Raw genomic sequence first — 18666 nt, 5'->3', positions numbered from 1 at the left:
AAAACTGAAACTAGCTAAAATAAAGGATCCCATTGAAACTAGGTCCCGAACAAAAGCAGGTAATCGAGAGTCATGGCAGAAATCTAAAGACACACAACCTGCAGGAGAAGAAGAAGAGGAAATATGTCCACTCATAGAAGTACCGAACCCTCAAGCAGGGCAGGATAATCAGGATCCAACCAACTTAGTATATAGACCATGGACTCCGGAAGATATCTGGAAAGCTACAGAAGGGATTCGCCATCTGAAAATTAATTTTAGAAAATTTTCAGATGATTTACAAGGAATGAGGCTAAGTTATCATTTAAACGGGGAAGAGATGCATGGATCATGCAATCCCAAATAAAACCAAGACCCAATCCTCCAAAGGCAGACGTCCTGTCTGGTGGACCCCAGCCATAAACAAACTATACAATAGAAGGAGGAAGCTACTACATGATAGAGCAAAATCCCAAAAAGGGAAGGCATCTCTGATCAGTATTAGCAAAAAACTATGGGCACTCATAAAATCGTCTAAGGCTAGCTTCGAGAGAAAAATTGTACAGGACACTAAGGATAATCACAAGGCTTTCTTTAGTTATGTTAGGAACCTGGGTGGGAATTCCCAGATATGCTCAGAATTGGTCCAAAATGACAAAAAATACACCGAACCCACAGACATTGCCAACATCCTAGCTGACAGGTTCAGCGCAAACACTCCCCCCACCAAAAGGGCAAATATCTATCCCAGCAGAGTGCTGCCCCCCCTGACATCTCAGACGCTCAGGTAAGAGCCGCTCTCTCCAAAGCAAAAAACACAGCATCAATGGGACCAGACGGTGTCCCAGGCTGCGTCCTACATGAACTCCAAGAAGAGCTAAACCCAAACATAAAACTACTGTTCAATCTCAGCCTTACTACAGGATATGTACCCAAAGAGTGGGGTACAGCAACAGTGGTCCCTCTCCACAAAGGTGGTGCCTCAACGGATCCTGGAAACTATCGCCCCATAAGCCTGACTAGCTTGGTCTGCAAAGTTATGGAAAGGATCATCATGGACCTAATAAATAAAGATATTGGGGACCTACAGACACTGGATCCTACCCAGTTCGGCTTTGTTAAGGACAGATCCTGCCTCTTAAACCTGGTCGATTTCTTTGAAACAGTCACCAAGGCCATTGACGAGGGGAAGGTGGTCCACACAGCCCATCTGGACCTCGCAAAAGCCTTCGATACAATACCCCACTTGGGCATTATAGATAAGCTCACCAGCTTAAATATAAACCCCTGTGTCACTAGATGGGTTGCAAACTGGCTCAGAACCCACATGGTTAGAATTGCTGTAGCCATGTCAGACTCCAAACCAGTTACAAGTGGCGTCCACAAGGCTCAGTCCTGGGACCTCTCTTGTTTGGTATATATTTCTTGGAGGTACAGGCCAACATGGAAGGACTGTGGCTGACCAAGTTCGCAGATGACTGCAAACTGGGTGCCATAATCGACTCTCCAGCCGACACAAGCATCCTCCAAAAGGGCCTCATAGAAACAGACAACTGGTGCCAGAGCCATGGCCTCAAGCTAAACACCAAAAAGTGTATAGTCATCCCCTTTGGCAAAAACAAAGTGCCCACAAATTACCACATAAGTGGTAATCCATTAAGTACAGAAGAAGTAATTAGGGACCTGGGGACCCAAGTTGATAGCAATCTCTCATTTGACAACCACGTGGCCAAAGTGGTTAGAAAAATATTTTATATAGCCCACCTAATCATGAAGGGATTCACATCTAGATCAGGGGAGGTCATCGTGCCTCTTTACTCATCCCTCATCAGGCCCATAATTGAGTACAATGCCCCTTTTGGGATGTACCTTGCCAGACACCTGCAGCAACTGGAAAGACCTCAAAGGTACCTCAACAAGAGGATCAAATGGCTCAAACAGATGCCATATGCTGCCCGGTTAAAGAAACTCCAGCTCTACTCAGTGGCATACCGCCTGCTCAGAGGCGATCTGTGCCTGACGTATAAAGCCATGTCCAACCTGGAATTAATGGACATGCTGCACCTCATAAAATCCAAATCCCATCGAGCTACGTGCTCTAGAGACTTGAACCTCAGCACTGAAATAAATAGGACATTCTGGAGGGACAGATTCATAACCCAGAGGCTCCCTTCACTCTGGAATAAAATCCCAGTCCAGGTTAGGCAGAGTCCCTCATTGACTCTCTTCAAGAGGAATCTTGATGAGTGGATGGGAGATTATAGGTTTACCCCGGGTATCACTTCTGTGTCACTGTTAGACAGAGGCACAGTATACTAACCTCGAAAAAGGGCATAGCAAAATTAATTTAAAATGGGTGGCGAAAGCCAAACACACTCTGGCTAGGCTTATAAATGCCCTAGGGCAGATAGCCTAGTATGAACCTATGAACCTATGAACCTATGAAATAGAAAGGGTAGTTCGACAAATTGTAGGGCCAGATTGGTACATGATTTGTGGCAATTGGAATCCTCGTGATGCTGAACAAAACCCCCTTCCTCATAGCAGTGCAGATTTAGACGCTAGAGTAAAAGGACTTACAGACCGCATCTCTGAAAAATGGAAACCTAGGGCAGACTGGACGTGCATTAATCAATGCATCCAACAGGAGGGTGAGACAGTTGACCGATATTTCGCTAGGCTGCTGGAATGTTTTAACAACCACTGTGGGATGCAGGTCCCCAAAGACCAAAAACAAGATTCCCCATATGAACAGCAGTTGAAAAATGCATTTTTAAAAGGTAGTAGTGCACCTATAAGCAGTTTTATTACAAAACATATGGTTGATCATTGAACTAGCAGGCTACAATCACTACTCAAATATGCTAGGCATGCTAAAAGGCATTTCAATAGCAAAAAGAAAAAGAAGGCTCAAGTATTTTCTGTAGAGGATGGAGCAGAAGTTTATGTAGTACACCCTGGGAAATAGGGCAGGAAAAATGCACAGAGAGGTAGGCAGTCTGATCAATGATCAGAAGACTTTAAAGGACGTAAAAAAAGGGGTGAATGTTTCAAATGTGGTAAAAAGGGACATTTGGCAAGGGATTGCAGGAAAAATAAGAAAGCAACAACGGAAGACAAGAAAGGTGAAGACTGACTATATGATAGTCAGGAATCATTAGACGGGGCTAGTGCAGAAAGGACAAATGAGAATGTGAAAAGGGAAATAGAGGAAGTACAGGGAATTGATGACGGTGAAGTAGAAGATGAAGTACTAGACTTGGCTTTATTGAGCTTGGAGCTCTACTTAGCAGATACTAAACCAGAAGTTATACTTTTAGTGGAAGGCAGGGAAGTCAAATTTTTGTGCGACTCAGGGGCATCACGAACCCTGATACACCCCTCCAAATTGCCAGAAAACTCAGCATCATCCGATTACATATTAGTCAAAGCAGCTAATGGGCAGCTATATCGGGAGCCCCTCTCCCGCAATATTACAATAACTAATCCTGTTTCGGGATTGACACAGAAAAGTTAGATTGTAGTTTCTGCAAAGTGCCCAGTGAATCTCTTGGGCAGGGATCTCATGCAGTTATTTGGCATAGCAGTAGTCCCAACCATGCAGGGAATGGAAGCACAGTGACAAACTGACACCTTTACGGTGCAATCAGGGGGTGAAATATTTTAATGGTATAGTCAGGACTTGGTCACAACTGGTCCAGGGACTGTGACCAAGGAGCTGATGAACGTAGCTATCAGTAAGTTCCCCTCCCTCGACATTGATAAACAACACCTGTTACATTGTACCCTATATTTTTATAATACACCAGGACCTGATAAGGAATATGAAGAAAGATTATTTAAGAATCATACAAATAGATTGGTACTGCGTAACCTGTACTGGGACACAGAAGCGAATAGTGTAGACAGCTGTTCATTGCCCCAGGAATTTTTAACACTTTATAAATCTAATCGATTACCACATGTTAGCTTGACCAAGAATAAAAATATACAGTGGGCAGACCTAGGGGAGAAAGCCACAAGATGGGAGAAACTAACAGAACTGGAACTGTCAGGACAGGGAATACAAGTACAGAAATTGAATTGGGTGACACAGACCAACTCAGCTGTGCACCTGCATTCTCTCAAAGACAGCTGATGGACGCTCCTACTGAAGGAGGAAGAAAACGCCTTGCGAGATATACCAGAGACACTCTGGTGAACAGGGAAATCAGATGTAGGACTTATCTGTATGGCAGGGCCAGTTAATATCACACTGAAATCAGCATTTAGACCACAGAAAAGACAATACCCCTTAAGGAAAGATGCAGAGGCAGGGATAAAACCTATTATAGCAGCATTGCTTAAGGGAGGGGTGCTAGTGGAATCTCCCGATTCTCCGTGTAATACACCTCTATTTCCAGTTAAAAAAGCCAATGGAGAATGGCGTGTGGTGCAAGATTTGCAAGCTGTGAATGACGCAGTAGTACCAAGGGTGCCTATAGTGCCAGATCCACACACTTTGTTAAATAACTTAAAACCGCAACAAAAATATTTTTCTGTGGTGGATATTAGTAACGCATTCTTTTCAATACCGATACACCCAGATAGCCAGTATTGGCTTGCATTTACATTTCAGGGAAAAAGATACAAATATACGCGACTACCACAGGGATATTGTGAGAGCCCTATGATATTCTCACAAGAAATGTCAAGTAACTTGGCAAGGTTTAATCCACCAAAGGGTAGTCAGGTCTTACTTTATGTTGATGACATTTTGTTGGCAGCCCCCACCCTGCAGGATTGTAGGGAAGATACCGTAGCACTTCTACGATTTTTAGCCACTAAGGGACATAAAGTAAACAAAGATAATCTACAGCTCTGAAGAAAACAGGTTAAGTACCTAGGATATGTGATATCCAAGGAAGGTAGAACTCTAGATGAAGACAGAAAAGTGGCAATCTTGCAGGCACCAAAACCCACCACCAAGAAGGAAATGATGTCCTTCTTGGGAACGACTAATTTCTGTCGAAGCTGGATTCCAAACTATGCCTTGGAAACTGCACCCCTAACTGTTCTTATATATAAGAAGCCTATGGCAGCGCAGGAGTTGTTACAATGGACATCAGAGACAGAATCTGCCTTTTGTAAACTGAAACAATTAATAGCATCCTCTCTAGTTCTGGGATTACCAAATTATCATAAATGATTTTTCCAGACTGTAGATTGCAAGCAGGGTTATATGACATCAGTACTAACACAACAACATGGGGATAAGCAATGCCCCATTGCTTACTATTAATCACAAATAGACCCAGTGGCACGGTCCTTACCCCACTGTGTGCAGGCAGTAGTTGCAGCAGCGATGGCAGTGCAAGCTTCGGCCTCAGTAGTCTTGCTCCACCCCCTCATTCTGAGGGTACCCCACGCAGTCGCGATTATTTTGCTACAAGAAAAGGTGGAATATCTTTCCCCTGCTAGGCATCTCTCCTGCATGGCTATATTGTTGAGCCAACCTCATATGACAATTGAACGATGCACGACTTTGAACCCTTCTACTCTGCTCCCGACCCCTGCAGATGGCACACTGCATTGCTGTCTGCAGGTAATCGAGCAAAAGATATTACCTAGAAAAGAAAGAGGATGCCGAGGTGACATACTATGTGGATGGCTCGTGTAAAAGGGGTCCTGCAGGACATAACCTAGTACGATATGCAGTAGTCTCTGATACTGAGGTTGTAGAAGCAAAATCCTTACCACACAATTTATCTGCACAGGCAGCAGAATTGATTGCCCTGACACGGGCATGTACCATAGCAAGGGGTAAATGTGTAAACATTTTTACTGATAGCCAGTACGCTTTTTCCACTGTACATGTGTTTTCACAACAGTGGAAAAACCGGGGAATGATAACATCTACTTGCAAACCTATAAATCATGCGCAGTTTATTTTAGATCTTTTAGAATCTATTCAGTTACCTCAGAAGGTGGCCACACCAAGCAACAAGATAGGATTTCATAAGGTAATGCAAGAGCTGATACAGCTGCAAAACAAGTAGCTACAGAAGTATTTCTTTTAAACGAGGAATTACAACCCTCTGAAATTCTGAATCTGGATATGTTAAAAACAATGCAGACACTCACTACGCAAGCTGAAAAACAGCAATGGATAAAACAAGAAGCAATCCTCAAAAAGGGGTTGTACATCTCTAAGGAAGGGAAACCAATACTACCCTCTAATTTGTTCTGCTATGTGGCATTGTTGAGCCATGGGCAGTGCCATGTCTCAACAGGGGGGATGATACAGTTGGTAAACCAGGTGTTCACAACATACGGATTTACAAACTATTCTAAAAAAAATGTTTTAATGTGTCAGATTTGTAACAAACACCATGCACAGGGGGCGATAAAGCCCAAGCAAGGGAGTTTTCCCACACCACCATATCCGTTTCACACTATCTGTATGGATTTCATAAAAGTGAACAAATGTGAGAATAAGAAGTATTGCCTTGTCATTATAGATATGTTTTCCAGATGGGTGGAAGCCTTTCCAACCAAAAACCCAGATGCAGCTACAGTGGCAAATGTACTTGTTAAGGAAATTATTCATAGGTTCGGCATTCCGGAGAGAATCTATAGTGACAATGGTATGCACTTTGTAAATCAAACCATACAACAGCTGAGTAAGTTTTTTGGTATTTCTTTAAAAAATCATTGTGTATATCATCCGCAGTCTGCAGGGCAGGTTGAAAGACATAATGGTATACTGAAAAGCAAACTGAGGAAATTGATAGCTTAGACAGGGAAAACCAGACTGTACTGTTTACCCCTGGCACTGTTGAACATGAGAACCGTCCCTACAGCAAAAGGACTGACTCCTTTCGAGAAGCTGTATGGGAGGGCTTATTATACACCCCAGTGGAAACCTCTCATGTCATCAGACCAGGAAGCTGATTTTACGTTAGCTGAATATATGAAAAAGTTGTTGAGTTCTAAATATCTGTTGCAGTTTAATTCTGTTTCAGGTCAAAAACAAACCGAAACATCGGGAGACTGGGTGTGGATTAAAATCATGAAGCGAAAGAACTGGGCATCACCAAAATGGGATGGTCCCTACCAGGTACTTCTTTCAACACCTACTGCAGTCAAGATAGCAGAACGAGCTTTGTGGATACATCTGACGCACTGCAAGTTTGTGAGAAACTTCAAACTGGACAAAGACCTTACCTCTCCATCAGGACCCTAAGCACAAAAGTCTGGCTACAAAGGGGGATCAGATCAATAGGAACTGATCCGTCTCAAACCCAGTGAAGCAATCACCGGTGCTAAGGTCCTATAGGGCAGAGAACAAGATCACATGTCCTAGGCGAAGATGACGGAAGCAAGAAAGATCCAAATACATCTGTTTGGAGGAACCAGAGAAAACAGAAATGCAGAGCAATCATTCCCACAGAAATATTGCATGACCATCCTGTTAACTGTACTGGTAGCAATAATCTTTTTATTGTGGCCATTTATCTTCTCTGCCACACAAGTAGAATGAAGTAAATGTGCAAAGTGGCACCCAAATTTCAACACTTATCAGGCTATTAAGCATGCTTATGCAGACACCCTCAATATCTCCAATTGCTGGTCTGTGCAGCTATTCCTACTGCACATGGAGGAATACCCTTAATACAGATTCCCTTAAATATGAACTAAACCTGGCAAGCACTGCTGAAAGATGCAGTGAATGTGACATCAATTAAAAGAATGACCCTATTCTTACCCAAGGCAAAAAGAGGAACAGTGTGCTTTCAAAACTACGGAAAAACAGAGGTTGGAAATAGCACCTGTAACATGACAGTGATACATTACTGTACTGGAAATTCCTGCACCACGACAAATGAGGGCCAACAATTGCAAGTTGGCAATAGCAATGACTCCACTGAAAGAAAGAAAACGGTTGATCAAATTGTGTATAATAAAATGTTCTCGGCTATGACCCAACAAAAGCCCGGCAACTATAAATTCAGCAACATCTCAGTCGCAATTCCTGACTGCTACTTTGTGTGTGGTGATAGAGCATATAAATGGCTATCAGGCAATTGGTCTGGAAGCTGTTTTCTGGCATATCTGATTCCAGCAATACGACATGTATCGACCCTACCCCAGGGGAAAATTCGAAATGTTCGAGAAATCAAGAAACCCGCTAATCCAGTGGGACAAGTTGATGCATCCTGGATATATCACCATGATTTAGCCCATGTGAATGACAAAGGATTGTCACACATGGATCTGGGTGATGACGTCATATCTTGCACGGGCATAATACCAGCATATGGAGCAGTGAAATCGATCTGGGAGCTGAGAAAACTATCCAAACTTCTTGAAACAATGAGTAATGCAACTTTTTTCACCCTAGAATTGGAGACTGATGACCTCACAGCCATGAGGACAGTGGTGCTTCAAAATCGCATGGCTCTCGACTTCACCCTAGCGGCGAAAGGAGGTTTGTGCGCTTTAATCCAGGAGGAGTGCTGTTCATTTATTCCTGACAACAAACATGAAATAGACAGCCATCTCAAAATAATTCAGCAAGTGTCGGCTATGACCAAACCAGGACCGAATCCATTGACAGACTTTTTCCAAAAATGGTTCGGGGGTTGGGGCAGCATCTTGATGAACATTCTGATTGCCATCTGTGTAGGGGCAGCCTTACTGATGGTGTACGGATGCTGCTGCATCCCCTGTATAAAAGGACTAGCTGAAAATTTCATAGATGCTTCAATTTCAAAGACTTTATATCAGAATGTTGAGTTAGAGGTACTGATTAAAAGCTGAAGAAATACTTTCACAAGCTTGAACTGAATGACTTTCTAACTACAAATCCTGAGTGGGAAATGGTTAAGGGAAGAAAAACTGTTTATGCTTGTTTTGAAAGTAGAATAAAGTATTAAAAGTGGGGAAATGTTAGGAAAATGTATAACTGCAATGCAATATGTAGTCTTAGTGTATTGAAATATATAACTGCAATATGCAGGTTTAGTGCATTAAGGGTTAAAAGGAGTTATTACATTTATTCTGCTTATTCTGTGTGAAAATATGCAGCTGCTAGAAGCTCTGAAAAAAAGAACACTGGATGTCTATAAATCCACCATAGTCAACAGAATGTGTATTGAGGCCATGACTGTACCTTGAATGTATCATATCAGAACAAGAGAAAGAATTGTGAGAAACTAAGGAAAGCTGAAACAAGCCCAAGGCCAGGTTGTTTTTCTCAAATATGTTTTTGCAAGACAGCAATTATCTGACCATGTCAGCAGCAAATCTAATAATAGCATCTTTCTGTGAACTTGCAGAAAACTGTATAAAAACTGTAGGCTGATCTATGGAAAATCAGACAAACCTTGTACCTACATGCTTTGTCTCCTTGCTTCAAGTAATAAAGGGTGCCTTGCTTGAACCTAATGTGCATTGATCTTTGCGTTTTCTTTTACAGTGGATGTACTGTACAGGGTTCTGTAAACATTACTTGGTTGTGGTACTCTTCTAACTTTCGCCAAGTTTGTGCATGTGTGTGTGTGTGTGTGTGTGTGTGTGTGTGTGTGTGTGTGTGTGTGTGTGTGTGTGTGTGTTTGCATGTCCTGGGCAGTGTTCTGTAAACTTTACTTGGTAGTGGTACTCTTCTCAATTCAGCCAGGTTTGTGTGTGTTTAGATGTGCTGAGCAGTGCTCTGTAAACATTAATTGGTAGTGGTACACTTCTCATTGTAGCCAGGTTTGTGTGTGTGGATATGATGTGCAGTGTTCTGAAAACATTAATTGGTAGTGGTACTCTTTTCACTGTAGCCAGGTTTGTTTGTGTCGATGTACTGTGTAGAGTTCTGTAAATATTAATTGGCAGTGGTACTCTTTTCACTGTAGCCAGGTTTGTGTGTGGATGTGCTGTGCATTGTTCTATAAACAATAATTGGTAGTGGTTTTCTTCTTACTGTAGCCTGGTTTGTGTGGGTGAATGTGCTGTGCAGTGTTGTGTAAACACTAATAATTGGTAGTGGTACTCTTCTTATTTTAGCCAGGTTTGTGTGTGTGGATGTGCTGTGCAGAGTTTTGTAAACACTAATTGGTAGTGGTACTCTTCTCACTGTAGCCAGGTTTTTGTGTGTGGATGTTCTATGCAGTGTTCTGTAAACATTAATTGGTAGTGGTACTCTTCTCACTGTAGCCATCTTTCTTGTGTGTGTGTGTGTGTGTGTGGATGTGCTGTGCAGTGTTCAGTTAACATTAATTGGTAGTGGTACTCTTCTCATTCTAGCCAGGTTTGCTTGTGTGGATGCACTGTGCAGTGTTCTGTAAGCATTAATTGAGAGTGTTACTCTTCTCACTGTACCCAGGTTTGTGTGTGGGGATGCACTGTGCAGTCTTCTGTAAGCATTAATTGGTAGTGGTACTGTTCTTACTGTAGCCCGGTTTGAGTGTGTGGATGTGCTATGCAGTGTTCTGTAAACATTAATTGGTAGTGGTACTCTTCTCACTTTAGCTAAGTTTGTGTGTGTGTGTGTGTGTGTGTGTGTGTGTGTGTGTGTGTGTGTGTGTGTGTGTGTGCTGTGCAGTGGTCTGTAAAGATTAATTGGTAGTGGTACTCTTCTCACTGTAGCCAGGTTTGTGTGTGTTTGGATGTGCTGTGCAGTGTTCTGTAAACAATAATTGTAGTGGTACTCTTCTCATTGTAGTCAGGTTTGTTTGTGTGGACGTACTGTGCAGTGTTCTGTAAATATTAATTGGCAGTTGTACTCTTTTCACTGTAGTCAGGTTTGTGTGTGTGGATGTACTGTGCATTGTTTTATAAACACTAATGGTTATGGTACTCTTCTCACTGTTGCCAGGTTTGTGTGTGTTGATGTACTGTGCAGTGTTCTGCAAACATTAATTGGTAGTGGTACTCTTCTCACTGTAGCTAAATTTGTGTGTGTGTGTGTGTATGTACTGTGCAGTGTTCTGTAAACATTAATTGGTAGTGGTACTCTTCTCACGTTAGCCAAGTTTGTGTGTGTGTGTGGATGTGCTGTGCAGTGTTCTGTAAAAATTAGTTGGTAGTGGTACTCTTCTTGCTGTAGCAAGGTTTGTGTGTGTTTGGATGTGCTGTGCACTTTTCTGTAAATATTAATTGCTAGTGGTACTCTCCTCATTGTAGCCAGGTTTTTTGTGTGGGTGTACTGTGCAGTGTTCTGTAAATATTAATTGGCAGTTGTACTCTTTTTCACTCTAGCCAGGTTTGTGTGTGTGGATGTACTGTGTATTGTTCTATAAACATTAATTAGTCATGGTACTCTTCTCACTGTTCCCAGGTTTGCATGTGTGGATGTGTTGTGCAGTGTTCTGTAAACATTATTTGGTAGTAGTACTTTTCTCAATGTAACCAGGTTTGTGTGTGTGGATGTGCTGTGCAGGGTTTTGTAAACATTAATTGGTAGTAGTACTCTTCTCACTGTTGCCTGATGTGTGTGTTGATGCTTTGTGCAGTGTTCTGTACACATTAATTGGTAGTGGTACTCTTCTCACTGTAGCCAGGTTTCTTTGTGTGGATGGACTGTGCAGTGTTCTGTAAAAATTAATTGGTAGTGGTACTCTTCCCACTGTAGCCAGGTTTGGGTGTGTGGATGTGCTGTACAATGTTCTGTAAACATTAATTGGTAGTGGTACTCTTCTCACTGTAGCCAGGTTTGTGTGGATGTACCGTGCAGTGTTCTGTAAACATTAATTGATAGTGTTACTCTTCTCACTGTACCCACGTTTGTGTGTGGGGATGTACTGTGCAGTCTTCTGTAAGCATTAATTGGTAGTGGTGCTGTTCTTACTGTAGCCCGGTTTGAGTGTGTGGATGTGCTATGCAGTGTTCTGTAAACATTAATTGGTAGTGGTACTCTTCTCACTGTAGCCAGGTTTGTGTGTGTGGATGTGCTTTGCAGTTTTCTGTAAACATTAATTGGTTGTTGTACTCTTCGTATTGTAGCAAGGTTTGTGTGTGTGGATATGCTGTGCATTATTCTGTAAACATTAATTGGTAGTGCTACTCTTCTCACTGTAGCCAGGTTTTTGTGTGTATTTGGATGTGTTGTGCAGTGTTCTATAAACATTAATTGGTAGTGATACTCTTCTCACAGTAGCCAGATTTGTGTGTGTGTGTGCATGTGCTGTGCAGTGTTTTGGAAACATTAATTGGAAGTAGTACTCTTCTCACTGTAACCAGATTTGTGTGTGTGGATGTATTGTGCAGTGTTCTGTAAACATTAATTGGTAGTGGTACTCTTGTCATTGTAGCCAGGTTTGTGTGTGTGGATGTACTGTGCAGTGTTCTGTAAACATTAATTGGTAATGGTACTCTTCTCACAGTAGCCAGATTTGTGTGTGTGTGGATGTGCTGTGCAGTGTTCTGTAAACATTAATTGGTAGTGGTACTCTTGTCATTGTAGTCAGGTTTGTGTGTGTGGATGTACTGTGTAGAGTTCTGTAAATATTAATTGGCAGTGGTACTCTTTTCACTGTAGCCAGGTTTGTGTGTGGATGTGCTGTGCATTGTTCTATAAACAATAATTGGTAGTGGTTCTCTTCTCACTGTAGCCTGGTTTGTGTGGGTGAATGTGCTGTGCAGTGTTGTGTAAACACTAATTGGTAGTGGTACTCTTCTTACTGTAGCCAGGTTTGTTTGTGTGGATGTGCTGTGCAGAGTTTTGTAAACACTAATTGATAGTGGTACTCTTCTCACTGTAGCCATGTTTTTGTGTGTGGATGTTCTATGCAGTGTTCTGTAAACATTAACTGGTAGTGGTACTCTTCTCACTGTAGCCATCTTTCTTGTGTGTGTGTGTGGATGTGCTGTGCAGTGTTCAGTTAACATTAATTGGTAGTGGTACTCTTCTCATTGTAGCCAGGTTTGCTTGTGTGGATGCACTGTGCAGTGTTCTGTAAGCATTAATTGATAGTGTTACTCTTCTCACTGTACCCAGGTTTGTGTGTGGGGATGCACTGTGCCGTCTTCTGTAAGCATTAATTGGTATTGGTACTGTTCTTACTGTAGCCCGGTTTGAGTGTGTGGATGTGCTATGCAGTGTTCTGTAAACATTAATTGGTAGTGGTACTCTTCTCACTGTAGCCAGGTTTGTGTGGGTGGATGTGCTTTGCAGTTTTCTGTAAACATTAATTGGTTGTTGTACTCTTCGTATTGTAGTGAGGTTTGTGTGTGTGTGGATATGCTGTGCATTATTCTGTAAACATTAATTGGTAGTGCTACTCTTCTCACTGTAGCCAGGTTTTGTGTGTATTTGGATGTGTTGTGCAGTGTTCTATAAACATTAATTGGTAGTGGTACTCTTCTCACAGTAGCCAGATTTGTGTGTGTGTGTGCATGTGCTGTGCAGTGTTTTGGAAACATTAATTGGTAGTGGTACTCTTCTCACAGTAGCCAGATTTGTGTGTGTGTGGATGTGCTGTGCAGTGTTCTGTAAACATTAATTGGTAGTGGTACTCTTGTCATTGTAGCCAGGTTTGTGTGTGTGGATGTACTGTGCAGTGTTCTGTAAACATTAATTGGTAGTGGTACTCTTCTCACAGTAGCCAGATTTGTGTGTGTGTGGATGTGCTGTGCAGTGTTCTGTAAACATTAATTGGTAGTGGTACTCTTGTCATTGTAGCCAGGTTTGTGTGTGTGGATGTACTGTGTAGAGTTCTGTAAATATTAATTGGCAGTGGTACTCTTTTCACTGTAGCCAGGTTTGTGTGTGGATGTGCTGTGCATTGTTCTATAAACAATAATTGGTAGTGGTTCTCTTCTCACTGTAGCCTGGTTTGTGTGGGTGAATGTGCTGTGCAGTGTTGTGTAAACACTAATTGGTAGTGGTACTCTTCTTACTGTAGCCAGGTTTGTTTGTGTGGATGTGCTGTGCAGAGTTTTGTAAACACTAATTGGTAGTGGTACTCTTCTCACTGTAGCCAGGTTTTTGTGTGTGGATGTTCTATGCAGTGTTCTGTGAACATTAATTGGTAGTGGTACTCTTGTCATTGTAGCCAGGTTTGTGTGTGTGGATGTACTGTGTAGAGTTCTGTAAATATTAATTGGTAGTGGTACTCTTCCCACTGTAGCCAGGTTTGGGTGTGTGGATGTGCTGTACAATGTTCTGTAAACATTAATTGGTAGTGGTACTCTTCTCACTGTAGCCAGGTTGATGTGGATGTACTGTGCAGTGTTCTGTAAACATTAATTGATAGTGCTACTCTTCTCAATGTAGCCAGGTTTGTGTGGGTGGATGTGCTTTGCAGTTTTCTGTAAACATTAATTGGTTGTTGTACTCTTCGTATTGTAGCGAGGTTTGTGTGTGTGTGGATATGCTGTGCATTATTCTGTAAACATTAATTGGTAGTGCTACTCTTCCCACTGTAGCCAGGTTTTTGTGTGTATTTGGACGTGTTGTGCAGTGTTCGATAAACATTAATTGGTAGTGGTACTCTTCTCACAGTAGCCAGATTTGTGTGTGTGTGTGTGTGCATGTGCTGTGCAGTGTTTTGGAAACATTAATTGGAAGTAGTACTCTTCTCACTGTAACCAGATTTGTGTGTGTGGATGTACTGTGCAGTGTTCTGTAAACATTAATTGGTAGTGGTAGTCTTCTCACTTTTGCCAAGTTTGTGTGTGTGCATGTGCTGTGCGGTGTTCTGTAAACATTAATTGGTAGTGCTACTCTTCTCACTGTAGCCAGATTTGTGTGTGTGCGGATGTTCTGTGCAGTGTTCTGTAAACATTAATTTGTTTTGGTACTCTTCTCACTGTAGACAGTTTTGTTTGGATGTATTGTGCAATGTTCTGTAAACATTAATTGGTAGTGGTACTCTTCACTGTAGCCAGGTTTGGGTGTGTGGATGTGCTGTGCAGTGTTTTGTAAACATTAATTAGTAGTGCTACTCTTCTCACTGTAACAGGTTTGTGTGTGTGGATGTACTGTGCAGTCTTCTGTAAACATTAGTTGGTAGTGGTACTTTTCTCACTGTAGCCAGGTTTGTGTGGGTGGATGTGCTATGCAGTGTTCTGTAAACATTAATTGGTAGTGGCACTCTTCTTACTGTATCCGGTTTTGTGTGTGTGTATGGATGTGCTGTGCAGTGCTCTGTAAACATTAAATTATAGTGGTACTCTTCTGACTGTAGCCAGGTTTGTGTGTGTGAATGTGCTGTTAGTGTTCTTTGAACTTTAGTTGGTAGTTTTGCTATTCTCACTTTATCCAGGTTTGTGTGTGTGTTGATGTGCTGTGCAGTGTTCTGTAAACATTAATTGGTAGTGGTACTCTTCTCACTGTAGCTAGGTGTGTGTGTGTGGATGCACAGTGCAGTGTTCTGTAAACATTAATTGGTAGTGGTACTCTTCTCACTGTAGCCAAGTTTGTGTGCGGATGTGCTGTGCTGTGTTCTGTAAACACTAATTGAAAGTGGCACTCTTCTTACTGTAGCCAGTTTTGTGAGTGTGGATGTACTGTGTATTATTCTATAAACATCAATTGATAGTGGTACTCTTCTCACTGTTTTCATGTTTGTGTGTCTGGATGTGCTGTGCTGTGTTCTGTAAACATTAATTGGTAGTGGTACTCTTCTCACTGTAATCAGGTTTGTGTGTGTGGCTGTACTGTGCAATGTTCTGTAAACATTAACTGGTAGTGGTACTCTTCTCAATCTAGCCAGGTGTGTGTGTGTGTGGATGTGCTGTGCAGTGTTTTGTAAACATTAATTGGTAGTGGTACTCTTTCCACTGTAGCCAGGTTTGGGTGTGTGGATGTGCCCTGCAGTGTTCTGTAAAGAATAATTGGTAGTGTTAATCTTCTCACTGTAGCCAGCTTTGTGTGTCTGGATGTACTGTGCAGTGTTCTGTAAACATTAATTGGTAGTGGTACTCTTCTCTGTGTAACCAGGTATGCATGTGTGGATGTACTGTGCAGTCTTCTGTAAATATTAATTGGTAGTGGTACTCTTTTTACTGTAGCTAGGTTTGGGTGTGTGGAAGTGCTATGCAGAGTTCTGTTAACATTAATTGGTAGTGGTACTCTTCTCACTGTAGCCAGGTTTGTGTGGGTGTATGTACTTTGCAGTTTTTTGTAAACATTAATTGGTAGTGGTACTCTTCTTACTGTAACCAGGTCTGTGTGTGTTTGGATGTGCTGTGCAGTGTTCTATAAGCATTAATTCATAGTGGTACTCTTCTTGCTGTAGCCAGGTTTGCGCGTGTGTGTGGTTGCGTTGTGCAGTGTTCTGTAAACATTAATTGGTAGTGGTACTCTTGTTATTGTAGCCAGGTTTATGTGATAATGTACTGTGCAGTCTTCTGTAAACATTAATTGGTAGTGGTAATCTTCCCGCTGTAGGTAGGTTTGTGTGTGTGGATTTACTGTGCATTGTTCTACAAACATTTATTTGTTTTGGTACTCTTCTCAGTGTTGCCAGGTTTGTGTGTGTGCATGTGCTGTGCAGTGTTCTGTAAACATTAATTGGTAGTGGTACTTTTCTCACTGTAACCAGGTTTTTGTGTGTGGATGTACTGTGCAATGTTCTGTAAAGATTAATTGGTGTGGAACCCTTCTCACTGTAGCCAGGTTTGTGTGTGTGTGTGGATGTGCTGTGCAGTGTTCTGTAAACATTAATTGGTAGTGGTACTCTTTTCACTGTAGCCAGGTTTGTGTGTGTGTTTTTATTCTGTGCAGTGTTCTGTAAACATTAATTGGTAGTGGTACTCTTCTCCCTGTAGCCAGATTTGTGTGTGTGGATGTACTGTGCAGTGTTCTGTAAATATTAATTGGTAGTGGTACTCTTCTCATTGTAGCCAGGTTTGTGTGTGTGGTGTACTCTGCAGTGTTCTGTAAACATTAATTGGTAGTGGCACTCTTCTCACTGTAGCCAGGTTTGTGTGTTTGGATGTGCTGTGCAGTGTTCTATAAACATTAATTGGCAGTGGTAGTCTTCTCACTGTTCCCAAGTTTGTGTGTGTGCATGTGCTGTGCAGTGTTCTGTAAACATTAATTGGTAGTGTTACTCTTCTCACTGTAGCCAGGTTTGTGTGTGTTTGGATGTGCTGTGCAGTGTTCTATAAACATTAATTTGTAGTGGTACTCTTCTCACTGTTGCCAGGTTTGTGTGTGTGCGGATGTGCTGTGCAGTGTTCTGTAAACATTAATTGGTGGTGGTGTTCTTCTCAGTGTAGCCAGGTTTGTTTGTGTGTGGATGTTCTGTGCAGTGTTCTGTAAACATTAATTTGTTGTGGCACTCTTCTCACTGTAGACAGGTTTGTGTGTTTGGATGTATTTTGCAGTGTTCTGTAAACATTAATTGGTAGTGGTACTCTTCTCACTGTAGCCAGGTTTGAGTGTGTGGATGTGCTGTGCAGTGTTCTGTCTACATTAATTAGTAGTGGTATTCTTCTCACTGTAGCCAGATTTGTGTGTGTGTGGATGTACTGTGCAGTGTTCTGTAAACATTAATTGGTACTGGTACTTTTTTCACTGTATTGTGTGGGTGGATGTGCTATGCAGTGTTCTGTAAACATTAATTGGTAGTGGTACTCTTCTTACTGTATCCAGGTTTGTGTGTATGTATGGATGTGCTGTGCAGTGCTCTGTAAACATTAAATGATAGGGGTACTCTTCTGTCTATAGCCAGGTTTGTGAGTGTGAATGTACTGTTGGTGTTCTTTGAACTTTAGTTGGTAGTGGTACTCTTCTCACTTTATCCATGTTTGTGTGTGTGTTGATGTGCTGTGCAGTGTTCTGTAAACATTAATTGGTAGTGGTACTCTTCTCACTGTAGCTAGGTTTGTGTGTGTGTGGATGCACTGTGCAGTTTTCTGTAAACATTAATTTGTAGTCATACTCTTCTCATTGTAGCCAGGTTTGTGTTTGTAGATGTACTGTGCTGTGTTCTGTAAACATTAATTGGTAGTGGTACTCTTCTCACTGTACCCAAATTTGTGTGTGGATGTGCTGTGCTGTGTTCTGTAAACATTAATTGGAAGTGGTACTCTTCTCACTGCAGCCAGGTTTGTGAGTGTGGATGTACTGTGTATTATTCTATAAACATTAATTGGTAGTGGTGCGCTTCTCACTGTAGCCACATTTCTGCATGTGTATGTACTGTGCATTGTTCTATAAACATCAATGTGGTACTCTTCTCACTGTTTTCAGGTTTGTGTGTCTGGATGTGCTGTTTAGTGTTCATAGGTTCATAGGTTCATAGGTTCATACTAGGCTATCTGCCCAAGGGCATTTATAAGCCTAGCCCATAGATATGTGGCTTTCACCACCCCTTTAGTTTTAATAAAACTATGCTTATTATTTTGCTGTGCCTCTGTCAAGCAGTGACACTGAAGTAATCCCTTGGGTTTATCTGCGATCTCCCATCCATTTGTCAAGATTCCTCTTGAACAAGGCCAGCGAGGTGCTCTGCCTCACATTTACTGGGATTTTGTTCCACAGCATAGGGAGTCTCTGGGTGATGAATCTGTCCCTCCAGCACGTCCTATTAATAACCGTGTCAAGGTTTCAGTCTCCTGCCCTTGTGGTTCTGAGGGATCTAGATTTTTTGAGGTGAAGCATATTCATCAAATTTGGATTTATAAACATTAATTGGCAGTGGTAGTCTTCTCAGTGTTCCCAAGTGTGTCTGTGTGTGCATGTGCTGTGCAGTGTTCTGTAAACAT

The sequence above is a fragment of the Protopterus annectens genome, chromosome 16.part0, assembly GCF_019279795.1.
Source record: "Protopterus annectens isolate FY-2018-M chromosome 16.part0, PAN1.0, whole genome shotgun sequence".
NCBI lineage: Eukaryota > Metazoa > Chordata > Ceratodontiformes > Protopteridae > Protopterus > Protopterus annectens.
This window is presented reverse-complemented; position numbering follows the sequence as displayed.